At 44.5% G+C, this 13,658-nt stretch overlaps 1 protein-coding gene across 1 annotated transcript in view; it reads right to left on the bottom strand.

Moving 5' to 3' along the window:
- Positions 1–5,236, bottom strand: part of LOC124595765 (organic cation transporter protein-like) — a 151,432-nt gene extending 146,196 nt beyond the window's left edge. The window contains exon 1 of the mRNA XM_047134646.1: positions 5,168–5,236. The gene's annotated coding sequence lies outside the window, so the exon portion shown is untranslated. The remainder of the gene's footprint in view (positions 1–5,167) is intronic.
- Positions 5,237–13,658: the final 8,422 nt, after the last annotated feature.

Below are 13,658 nucleotides of genomic sequence, written 5' to 3'. Positions count from 1 at the left end.
TAGCCAGAAATTTTGCATATTTTATTGTTACATCCATAATACAACTTGTATTACAGTACCTCTTATATTTAGTATGGAATCTAAAATTTAAAAACAGTAGTTACAAGAGGAGTTAAAACAGTGACAGCTACAGCAAAAATAACAGAAGCTTATATTTCCGTGGGGGAGCTGCATAACAGAGATACTCTAAAGGGTAGCTTTGAACCGTGGGCCCTGGCAGTAACGGAAGTGGGAAAGGACGAATAACAGGCGAGAAACAGCAAAACTCAAGTATAGAACAAAGTAGGAAAAGAAAGCTTAGAGAAATCACTTAAACGGGAAAAAGGAAGAGTAACTGAAAGTAACAGGTGACTGCTCTACTGCTAAACAAGGAAAAATGGTCATTGCGTTAATTTTTAGGACAGAAATTACGAAAATGATGAAAGGAATGTTTCAGTATTTTCTTAACTGCAAAATGATGCTGACGCTTTTGTAGAGGGTATGGTAGCTCGTTCCAGCCGCTGGCATCTATGACTATAACCAGAATACTAGATAAGTTAGATCTCTGTCGCCATTATAATGACATGATTCGTACCTGATGTTTGAGGCGAGATAATGAGGCTCGCGCACCTTGAGAAACCGACGAAGCGTGTCTATTCTGGCCACAACCATCCTAACTGAGCGTATGAGACAATGACTTTGTCATACAGGTTGATGTTGCAGACGTAAAGCACACAAACAACTGTAGTCTATAGTTTTCGGTATTCGCGCCGTGTTGATTTACGTAGCAATAGTAGGAGTCGGCAAGAACGAATGACTACACAAGTTTCTGGTTCACATCCTGCGGAAATAAATTCCAAAATTTCTAGAGGACGCGGAGACAAGCGCCTGTCTTCATGCACTTGATGACATGTTTTCTGCGTGGAATACAAAGGAAGTAATGTAGTTTTCTTTCTAGGTCATCAGCCTTTCGACTGGTTTGATGCTGTCCACCACCCTGTATCATCTTGCGCTAATCTTTTCTTCTTATCGTAAGTACTACAGTCACTTTCTCCATTATCTGTTTTGCATATTCTGCTCTTTGTTAGCACCTAGCAGCGCCAAGTTCTCATCCGACAGCTGCCAGAGATCGCGGAGTCGCTCCGACACGTGTTAAGGAGCTTGTAGCTGTCGTAAGAACTGAGCCGTTGCGCTGTCACCAGTAAAAAGCTCGGAAATTCCACTCAGATAAACAAGTTTTCGTATGAAAATTAACTAACAAGGGGAACGCCTCAGACACGGCCAACCCATTCGCCTTATATTTGGCAGATAGTTGTATACAACCTAAAATGAAAGAATCTAAGATATTTTGGCTCAACCCTCCCCTCCCCCCCTTCCCCCACTCCCTTTTCTAACAAAACTACCATTAAAGCTGATGGCGTGCAATCGACTCATAATTGACAAGATGGATAAATAACTGAAAAGAAAGCATTGTTCATCATGTATGTGGTCCTCAAACGTATATATTCCTAGAAATGGAGGAAAGAAAATCTTTTCGGCTGCCACTTAACGTACGTGCAACGAAAGTGCCGCTGGTGTAGCGACCAAGGCAAAGGGGAATAGAGAACTTCTGTTCGATTCCCCTATGCATTCTTTTTTTCGTTTGTATTTTTTCCGTTCCTAAATTGGTAAGTATAGGAGGGTTAATAAGGTAAGTATTTCAACATGGAATAATAGAAGGTAGACAAATAAGCTTCTCAAACGACTCGGATTACTAAAGAATTAGAAACTTTGAGCCTCACTGTATGAAAAAAATTCCGAGTAAGTGTGCTGCGAGGGCGAGCGTTCGAAGGTTTTTGCGTAAGATAGATAAACAATCCTTGTCGCAGTTGGTAGTATACACAAAATAACGCATTCGTACATAGCGCAGTATTCCATCGTAGCGTCGGGAAAATTGTTGCCCAAGTTCTGCTATACTTTTAACGAACTAAAGATTAATTTGGTCCTCGTGGTATACATGGGGTCAACCGTTTAACTGACTCGTTCAAAATTGTTTGCCTCACTTGCTCCATATCCGGTAAATTGACACATTAAATTTACAAAACATATCTTGAGAACGTTTTGGAACCATACGTTGCTGATAACAATTTTTGTCTGATATTCGACTCCTGGGTTGGACAAACTGATACTGTCATGAATCATCGCTTGTTCGCGGATGTCGAGGATCAGCCGACTTGCACGGCAGAAATAATACCGGAAAACAACTCACCTGTGTGCCAGCCAATTTAAAAACTTCCTTTTGAGGCTTCAAAATTGCAGTCTGCTCCTGGAAGACTAGCGGTAATAGCCCAACAGCGCGGGTGGAATAACTATTCCTAGCATAATCCACGATCAATTTTCAGCAGCGACTTTTCAAGCAATGTTATCGTATACGTGTTAAGCATCAAAATTAATTCCCTGAAAAGAATTGTTTTTAAATGCAAACCAAGCCTGTTTTCCCCCGAATCTTCGAAAGAAACGATGTAATTGCGCGAAGATAGCATTAATTAGAAGTTCTTGGTGCGGCGTGGACATTTTTTTTCAAATGTTTATATGACAAGTACCATCCATCTGGTTGTTCAATAGAAATTGAGGACATACAACAGGGTGTGCGAAAGAGCCATTGTACAGTGACCAGATTTAACTTCCAATTTTTCACTAGTCCAAGTTGTTTGTCAAGTTTTACTGCCTACCTTGTTATTATTCCATACTGATTTACTTACCTCCTATTGCCGGCCGGTGTGGCGGAGCGGTTCTAGGCTCTTCAGTCTGGAACCACGAGACCGCTACGATCGCAGGTTCGAATCCTGCCTCAGGCGTGGATGTGTGTGATGTCCTTAGGTTAGTTAGGTTTAATTAGTTCTAACTTCTAGGCGACTGATGACCTCAGCTGTTACGTCCCACAGTGTTCAGAGCCATTTGAAATTCCTATTACTACCAATTTCAGAACAGAAAAAATATGAACGAAGAAAGAAATGCATGCGGGAATCGAAGATTCTCCAGCCAGCGACGTTTTCGTTGCACAGTATTTCCCTTATGGTAGGTACATAAGCAGCAGTCAAAAAAGTTTTTTTGCTCGATTTATAGGAAAGTAAACGTTCGAGGACCACATATAGGATGATGAAAAATTCTCTGTTCTCAATTATATATCGAGCTCGACAATTTTGAATCAACTGCGCATCATGAACTTGAGGGCTAGTCCCCACAAAAACGAGGGAGAGGGAGGGGGGGCTCAGCCAAAATATCTTTCAGTCTTTCATTTTAGATTGTATACAAGCGAACCGCCAAATATGAGCATCAAATCGGTTGGCCTTGTCATGCCTTCCCTTGTAAGTGTGTCTTCGTTACCTGTGAAGATGTCTCCCGCAGCGGGAGTGAAACGCTAGGCACAGAAACACGCCTGGCCCAAGGCCTAATGTCTATAAAACCAATGTCACCCGGGTTGTAAATACGGCCGTGGATAGCTGCGTTTACGATCAGTTGTGCGTAGAGTCTGTTTCAACGTGTCAAAAATTAGCACGGTGATAAAGAGGTCGGAGTGGTATTCGGGCAGAGCTTGATTCTGATCACCGTCCAGCTACCCAGATTTATATTTCTCATGCTTTCCCTTAATCATTTCAGGCGAACGCCGAAGTTACCGAGCGGAGTGATTCGCTGTCGGTAGAACCGGATGACACATCTCCGTCCGGCCATGTAGACGCTGGTTTTCCGTGCATTCGGTGTATCATTCAGTCCAATGCCGAGATGGTTCCTTCAACTTCCTATGTCAGCTTTGAAGTGGTCAATGGGGTGAAAAGTCGTTAATTTCTTCCTCTAAAAAATTATTCAACTGAACCCATCTGACACAACAAGGTAATTCCTCTGATAACCATACTTATAACCCACAACATAAGTAATTTTATCTTACGTGTTCAGCTTGCTCACATAACTTAGCGCGTAGACACTGAGGGTGGTCAGGCTCGGAGAAAAGTTATTTTTATGAGGTTTCTCGGATCTATCTAGAAATATATCGACTTTCTGTCAAAAAAGGTTCAAATGGCTCTGAGCACTATGGGACTTAACATCTGAGGTCATCAGTCCCCTAGACTTAGAACTACTTCAAACAAAGGACATCACACACATTCATGCCCGAGGCAGGATTCGAACCTGCGACAGTAGAGGTCGCACGGTTCCAGACTGAAGCGCCTAGAACCGCTTGGCCACATCGGCCGGCGACTTTCTTCCTCCGACTTCAGTCTCAGCCTCATACTGCAAACACAGGCATGCAAAGTACGAGAACACTTACACCAAAGTTATTAAGTGATCTCATTTTCCTTTTTTTGAGCGAAAGTTTATAGCCTCCCACAATCAGATGATTTCGGTGTCTATGGCCATTTTCAGGCCATCAAGACAGAAAAACGAGTTCTCTATGTGTATTGATCACTGTAACATGACCATAGAGGCTGAAATCAGTTTAGTGTGGGAATCTTGCAGAATTTCGTCTAATAATTACAGCCAAATAAAAGAAAAATGGCGTCACTTGAAAATTTTGTACAGGTCGTGGACCACATTTCGAAGAGATTATTAAAAAGCACAGAGCAAAATTTACACATTTCGCTACCCATCTTTCGTTACCATGACTAGGCGATCACAGGAAAGGCTTCTGGTCGCGGAACTTCTGTGTGGCATCACACGTTGACTCCTAAAACCAGAATTATTAGAAGTAAAAAAAGGACGAGAGAGATATTACGTGTCAACTCGCACGAAGTTAGTGAAAGTGGGCGATATGTCAAACGGTGAAGCGAGGAATGAGAGCGAGTAGACTGTATAAGGTTACACTGATCCACTAGTTGCTGTTCGCACGTGCAAAATCCACACAAACTACGAAGGAGAAATGATCGTTTCTAAAGAAGAACCGACTTAGACGGTTTAAAATAACCGGAAAATTATCCGAAATGTGAACCGCAGCAGGATCGAGTGTCATACCATATAGTCGCTAGAACTTCTCAATTCAGTCACCGTGTCAACATCAGACACATTTTCGTGATTCACTCAAGTGAAACTCGCACAGTTCGTTCCGACAATACTGTTTGCGAAGTGTTCGCCTAACCTCGTTGCGACAAAGGCCCGGAGCAAGTAGCGTACGCCGCCTAATGAGGCGTAATGGCCGGTGCTTTGACACGGAACTTACCTGTGAGCTGTCCTCGCTCCAGTGACGACTCGCTGCAGGTGAATGGGCGGCCTAACGACCTGCCTCCAGGCGCGCCGCAGACGTTCTGAAAGCACCGATTAGCCCGCCAGCCGGACTACCGCACCAAACGCCCGGCTGCAGCCGCGACGTCACAGCGCCGACCCGGCGTCCTCCAAAATTTGTTCTTCTTGGCTGATGCTGCGGATGCCCTCTGCGCGCGGTCCGTCGTGTGCTTGTCGCCTTCTTGCGACCACATCTCCCACGTGCCGGGGAGTGCTATACAGGGTGTTACAAAAAGGTACAGCCAATCTTCAGGAAACATTCCTCACACACAAATAAAGAAAAGATGTTATGTGGACATGTGTCCGGAAACGCTTAATTTCCATGTTACAGCTCATTTTAGTTTCGTCTATATGTACTGTGGAGTACAATTGACAGGAATGTGGGAACAATTGACAGGAATGGGGGAAAGAAATACAGTAGAAGAAGAATGGGTAGCTCTGAGGGATGAAGTAGTGAAGGCAGCAGACGATCAAGTAGGTAAAAAGACGAGGGCTAATAGGAATCCTTGGGTAACAGAAGAAATATTGAATTTAATTGAAGAAAGGAGAAAATATAAAAATGCAGTAAATGAAGCAGGCAAAAAGGAATACAAACGTCTCAAAAATGACATCGACAGGAAGTGCAAAATGGCTAAGCAGGGATGGCTAGAGGACAAATGTAAGGATGCAGAGGCTTATCTCACTAGGGGTAAGATAGATACTCCCTACAGGAAAATTAAAGAGACCTTTGGAGAAAACAGAACCACTTGTATGAATATCAAGAGCTCAGATGCAAACCCAGTTCTAATCAAAGAAGGGAAGGCAGAAAGGTGGAAGGAGTATATAGAGGGTTTATACAAGGGCGTTGTACCTCAGGACAATATTATGGAAATGGAAGAGGATGTAGATGAAGACGAAATGGGACATAAGATACTACGTGAAGAGTTTGACAGAGCACTGAAAGACCTGAGTCGAAACAAGGCCCCAGGAGTAGACAACATCCCATTAGAACTACTGACGGCCTTGGGAGAGCCAGTCCTGACAAAACTCTACCATCTGGTGAGCAAGATGCAGGAGACTTGCGAAATACCCTCAGACTTAAAGAAGAATATAATAATTCCAATCCCAAAGAAAGCAGGTGTTGACAGATGTGAAAATTACCGAACTATCAGTTTAATAAGTCACAGCTGCAAAATACTAACACGAATTCTTTACAGACGAATGGAAAAACTGGTAGAAGCGGACATCGGGGAAGATCAATTTGGATTCCGTACAAATGTTGGAACACGTGAGGTAATACTAACCTTACGACTTATCTTAGAAGAAAGATTAAGAAAAGGCAAACCTATGTTTCTAGCATTTGTAGACTTAGAGAAAGCTTTTGACAATGTTAACTGGAATACTCTCTCTCAAATTCTGAAGGTGGCAGGGGTAAAATACAGGGAGCGAAAGGCTATTTACAATTTGTACAGAAACCAGATGGCAGTTATAAGAGTCGAGGGGCATGAAAGGGAAGCAGTGGTTGGGAAGGGAGTGAGACAGGGTTGTAGCCTCTCCCCGATGTTATTCAATCTGTATATTGAGCAAGCAGTAAAGGAAACAAAAGAAAAATTCTGAGTAGGTATTAAAATTCATGGAGAAGAAATAAAAACTTTGAGGTTAGCCGATGACATTGTAATTCTGTCAGAGACAGCAAAGGACTTGGATGAGTAGTTGAACGAAACGGACAGTGTCTTGAAAGGAGAATATAAGATGAACATCAACAAAAGCAAAACGAGGATAATGGAATGTAGTCAAATTAAATCGGGTGATTCTGAGCGAATTAGATTAGGAAATGAGACACTTAAAGTAGTAAAGGAGTTTTGCTATTTGGGGAGCAAAATAACTGATGATGGTCGAAGTAGAGAAGATATAAAATGTAGACTGGCAATGGCAAGAAAAGCGTTTCTGAAGAAGAGAAATTTGTTAACATCGAGTATAGATGTAAGTGTCAGGAAGTCATTTCTGAAAGTATTTGTATGGAGTGTAGCCATGTATGAAAGTGAAACATGGACGATAAATACACTCCTGGAAATGGAAAAAAGAACACATTGACACCGGTGTGTCAGACCCACCATACTTGCTCCGGACACTGCGAGAGGGCTGTACAAGCAATGATCACACGCACGGCACAGCGGACACACCAGGAACCGCGGTGTTGGCCGTCGAATGGCGCTAGCTGCGCAGCATTTGTGCACCGCCGCCGTCAGTGTCAGCCAGTTTGCCGTGGCATACGGAGCTCCATCGCAGTCTTTAACACTGGTAGCATGCCGCGACAGCGTGGACGTGAACCGTATGTGCAGTTGACGGACTTTGAGCGAGGGCGTATAGTGGGCATGCGGGAGGCCGGGTGGACGTACCGCCGAATTGCTCAACACGTGGGGCGTGAGGTCTCCACAGTACATCGATGTTGTCGCCAGTGGTCGGCGGAAGGTGCACGTGGCCGTCGACCTGGGACCGGACCGCAGCGACGCACGGATGCACGCCAAGACCGTAGGATCCTACGCAGTGCCGTAGGGGACCGCACCGCCACTTCCCAGCAAATTAGGGACACTGTTGCTCCTGGGGTATCGGCGAGGACCATTCGCAACCGTCTCCATGAAGCTGGGCTACGGTCCCGCACACCGTTAGGCCGTCTTCCGCTCACGCCCCAACATCGTGCAGCCCGCCCCCAGTGGTGTCGCGACAGGCGTGAATGGAGGGACGAATGGAGACGTGTCGTCTTCAGCGATGAGAGTCGCTTCTGCCTTGGTGCCAATGATGGTCGTATGCGTGTTTGGCGCCGTGCAGGTGAGCGCCACAATCAGGACTGCATACGACCGAGGCACACAGGGCCAACACCCGGCATCATGGTGTGGGGAGCGATCTCCTACACTGGCCGTACACCACTGGTGATCGTCGAGGGGACACTGAATAGTGCACGGTACATCCAAACCGTCATCGAACCCATCGTTCTACCATTCCTAGACCGGTAAGGGAACTTGCTGTTCCAACAGGACAATGCACGTCCGCATGTATCCCGTGCCACCCAACGTGCTCTAGAAGGTGTAAGTCAACTACCCTGGCCAGCAAGATCTCCGGATCTGTCCCCCATTGAGCATGTTTGGGACTGGATGAAGCGTCGTCTCACGCAGTCTGCACGTCCAGCACGAACGCTGGTCCAACTGAGGCGCCAGGTGGAAATGGCATGGCAAGCCGTTCCACAGGACTACATCCAGCATCTCTACGATCGTCTCCATGGGAGAATAGCAGCCTGCATTGCTGCGAAAGGTGGATATACACTGTACTAGTGCCGACATTGTGCATGCTCTGTTGCCTGTGTCTATGTGCCTGTGGTTCTGTCAGTGTGATCATGTGATGTATCTGACCCCAGGAATGTGTCAACAAAGTTTCCCCTTCCTGGGACAATGAATTCACGGTGTTCTTATTTCAATTTCCAGGAGTGTAGTTTGGACAAGAAGAGAATAGAAGCTTTCGAAATGTGGTGTTACAGAAGAATGCTGAAGATTAGATGGGTAGATCGCATAACTAACTAGGAGGAATTGAATAGAATTGGGGAGAAGAGGAGTTTGTGGCACAGCTTGACAAAAAGAAGGGACCGGTTGGTAGGACATGTTTTGAGGCATCAAGGGATCACAAATTTAGCATTGGAGGGCAGCGTGGAGGGTAAAAATCGTAGAGGGAGACCAAGAGATGATTGCACTAAGTAGATTCAGAAGGATGTAGGTTGCAGTAAGTACTGGGAGATGAAGAAGCTTGCACAGGATAGAGTAGCATGGAGAGCTGCATCAAACCAGTCTCAGGACTGAAGACCACAACAACAACAATATGTACTGTACTCGATTCACCGTCAGTTGGCCCAATTGAAGGAAGGTAATGTTGACTTCGGTGCTTGTGTTGACATGCGACTCATGTTCTACAGTACTAGCATCAAGCACATCAGTACGTAGCATCAACAGGTTAGTGTAGTGTTCATCACGAACGTGGTTTTGGAGTCAGTGCAATGTTTACAAATGCGGAGTTGGCAGATGCCCATTTGATGTATGGATTAGCACGGGACAATAGCCGTGGCGCGGTACGTTTGTATCGAGACAGATTTCCAGAACGAAGGTGTCCCTACAGGAAGACGTTCGAAGCAATTGATCGGCGTCTTAGGGAGCACGGAACATTCCAGCCTATGACTCGCGACTGGGGAAGACCTAGAACGACGAGGACACCTGCAATGGACGAGGCAGTTGACGATAACCCTAATGTCAGCGTCAGAGAAGTTGCTGCAGTACAAGGTAACGTTGACCACGTCACTGTATGGAGAGTGCTACGGGAGAACCAGTTGTTTCCGTACCATGTACAGCGTGTGCAGGCACTATCAGCAGCTGATTGGCCTCCACGGGTACACTTCTGCGAATGGTTCATCCAACAATGTGTCAATCCTCATTTCAGTGCAAATGTTCTCTTTACGGATGAGGCTTCATTCCAACGTGATCAAATTGTAAATTTTCACAATCAACATGTGTGGGCTGACGAGAATCCGCACGCAATTGTGCAATCACGTCATCAACACAGATTTTCTGTGAACGTTTGGGCAGGCATTGTTGGTGATGTCTTGATTGGGCCCCATGTTCTTCCACCTACGCTCAATGGAGCACGTTATCATGATTTCATACGGGATACTCTACCTGTGCTGCTAGAACATATGCCTTTACAAGTACGACACAACACGTGGTTCATGCACGATGGAGCTTCTGCACATTTCAGTCGAAGTGTTCGTACGCTTCTCAACAACAGATTCGGTGGCCGATGGATTGGTAGAGGCGGACCAATTCCATGGCCTCCACGCTATCCTGACCTCAACCTTCTTGACTTTCATTTATGGGGCATTTGAAAGTTCTTGTCTACGCAACCCTGGTACCAAATGTAGAGACTCTTCGTGCTCGTATTGTGGACGGCTGTGATACAATACGCCATTCTCCAGAGCTGCACCAGCGCATCAGGGATTCCATGCGACGGAGGGTGGACGCAGGCATCCTCGCTAACGGAGGACATTTTGAACATTTCCTAAACAAAGTGTTTGAAGTCACGCTGGTACGTTCTGTTGCTGTGTGTTTCCATTCCATGATTAATGTGATTTGAAGAGAAGTAATAAAACAAATTTAAATCACAACCAAGGTAAATAGCAATGTGCCTTCTGCCTTAACTACGACGTTTGCCGACATGCAGACGGTCCCTGGTAGCTGTATGAAAATTATAAACATCGATATTTCTGTTGCTATTACTAGCAGATGGAAGTATAGAAATACTTCAAGTAATAAGTAGGCACTACAGCATTTGGGAGCACAATAACCAATTTAATTACCTTAGTTAGTATTTCTAACAATAGGATCCGTACATTTCAATTTTATACGTTGCTGGCTGTTTCTTTAAATAAAGTCATTTAATATTTTCGACATTTCATCTTAGCTGCACACATAAATTCTTACATAGCACTGCACAATAATATTTTATAATAACTGATTAGTGATTGCGGACCACGCCATACACGCGTCCGCCGTCTTTAAACAATATCACGACTGTGTTAACAGAAGAGGATTACAATTCTTCAGCTGTCAAAAAATAAGAAACACAAAATATCTCTATCGATACAGTTTATGAACAATTCGTGTTCCGCACCGTGGCGAGTAAGGTATACTTTGAAATATCAAGTGGTCGATGCTCAGAGCCGATCTAAGAAATTTTTACACAGATGGGTTTTATGAACCTGCATGGTTAGATTATCGAATGTAAGTTTGTTTAAGCTTTCGAAACAGATACTGATATTACACGCTTCAGTCCGGAGCCGCGCTGCTGCTACGGTCGCAGGTTCGAATCCTGCCTCGGGCACGGGTGTGTGTGATGTCCTTAGGTTAGTTAGGTTTAAGTAGTTCTATGTCTAGGGGACTGATGACCTCAGATGTTAAGTCCCATAGTGCTCAGAGCCATTTGAACCATTTTAGACGGCCACTGACGAGGATGGTGATGAAAAATAACAGCACGACAGGTGCGAAAGTCACTGCAGGATTGACTGTTGCACTCGAGAAGCCTACCAGCACTCAACCAACACGAAGGGAGCTTCATAAGCTGGGAATTGGAAGGCGAGCTGGAATTACAAACCTACTCAGCGGTGATGCAAATCCCAATAACAGGGAAACGGTGACGAAGCCATTAAACCTGGATGAGTCTTGTTTCACGCTGTTTCCGACTTCTGGACGAGTTTACGTCCCAAGAGTGAAACATGGAGAGGGTTCGGAATTTGTTGGATGTAAGGTCCGGCAGTTATGCAAAACACCGTTTTTCCAACTTCCCAAACATATTTCAGCACCTCTGCGCCATCATCAGTGGGTTTCTGTTTTATTTAATCTTCACCCAAAAACATGACAAGCTACCTGTAATAAATAATGTACAAGTGGTCCTGAAAAACCATGCAAACCGCGCGTGGGGATTTAATAAAACAGAAACTCACTTATGATGGCACGGATGCGCTGAAACATATTTGGGAACTTGGAAAAATGGTGTTTTGCATAACTGGCGGACCTTACATCCGATAAATTTAACTGCAAACACGGTAAACACATGGAGCTGTAAATCCAAATGATGAATTTAGGGTTCGGAATGACTGGACAATCATATTGTGGTGCGCGATTGGCCCCATAGTTACCTTGCAAGGTCTCATTGCTGCCAAGAATTATGCGACAATAAACTACGCCGTAAGAGGGGCAACCACGGCTAAAATAATGCAAGATTGATAAAATTGGAACTTTCAGACCATAATATTACATATCGGCCGATCTGATCCAGCTGACGATGGTCATTATTTAATTTTGCACTTGCACTCGCGTTTCTGTCCAGCTAACTGTATCCGTGGCTGGGAGAAATTCAGTGAACACTTCTCCCGCTTCTTGGTGCATTACATTTTCATTCTTACTCTACGGCTGCTCATCTCTACAACTGAGGTACGTTTCAATAATTATTTTAATTACTTTAACAAAATGCACTGGGTTCTTGACCGACCGAATTCTTTCATTATAGCAAAATCCACACCCACATTTTCTCAGCTTACGGATTTTATTTTGAACGCCCACCATCGGTGTTCAACAGCCTTTTAGTTTCACGATAACCGTTGGGCGATCGCTCACTTTCGTTTATAGCTGCACCTTGGAACATCGTAAGATTGTAATGCTGTTACACAGAAATGCACCTGGGAGTGCATCTTTAAGGTGCGAAACCGGTAGTGGGTCTTTGAAAGGACTACAATAAATAGCTAATACGCTCAAATGGACTTTCATTCATTTTAATTTTAATTTTATAATAACACCTTGTGTAATATTCTGACATAAAAGTTCCAGTTCTATCGATTATGTGACTATTTTCAGGGATCACTTACATCCCGTGGCATAATGTTTGCTCCCCAATGGTGATGCTGTGTTCGATGACGATAGGGCCCTCGTTCACACAGGACGGGTTTTATGGGCACGACGACGCAATGACGCATCTTAGCTGGCTACCACTGTCACCAGATATCAATATTATTGGGCTTTTGTGGTCTGCTTCGAAGAGAAGGGTACATCATCGCCATCCACTTTGATATCGTCCCTGCATTCGCCACTATTTCGCAGGAAGAACAGTATAAGATTCCCTTGAGAACCATACAGGACCTGAATTTATCCATTCCGACACGACCGGAAGATATTTCGAACGTCAACCTGTTTTCTACGCCGTATTCGGCATGGTAATGTGCTGCGTTTGTGGTGTTCCCGTATTTTTTTCCAACCCTGTTCCATCCCTTTTATTACATGAACGGTTCAAGATAACTAGACAACGTTTGCGGTATATGAAGATACGCACGTAATTGTGTTGTGTGATTAATCACCTAAACTCTCGTTTCAACAGAGATATTTAAGTAAATGACAAGGCGTACCTGTATAAAGTCCGGGAACACTTTCAATTATTTATTGCACAAGAACCAAAAATTGTACAGATATCATACATATGTCATTTTGAAGAGAAATCCCGAAAGATTTTTTTCATGTAACCCGTTACAGTGTAGTTTACTAATTTGCCGATAGCCAGCGCTAGTCGCAAACATGGCGAGTTCAGGTGAGGAGCGAGCTTGCTGTGTGTTGGAGTTCGACAAAATCAAGTGTGCTACAGCTGTTCAGCGGATGATTAGAACCAAGTACGGTAAGAAGCCACCAACATGGAAGGCCATTTACCACTGGCACAACAAATTCTTTACGACGGGTTGCTTGTGTCCGGCAAAGAGAAGCGGACGTCCCAGTGTGAGCGAAGCGAATGTGGAGCGCGTACGAGGGTCATTCATAAGGAGTCGAAAGAAATCGGTGTGTAGTGCATCCCGTGGACTCGAAATGGTAAACTCA

Source organism: Schistocerca americana, chromosome 2 (assembly GCF_021461395.2).
Source record: "Schistocerca americana isolate TAMUIC-IGC-003095 chromosome 2, iqSchAmer2.1, whole genome shotgun sequence".
In the NCBI taxonomy this organism is placed as follows: Eukaryota; Metazoa; Arthropoda; class Insecta; order Orthoptera; family Acrididae; genus Schistocerca; species Schistocerca americana.
This window is presented reverse-complemented; position numbering and strand designations above follow the sequence as displayed.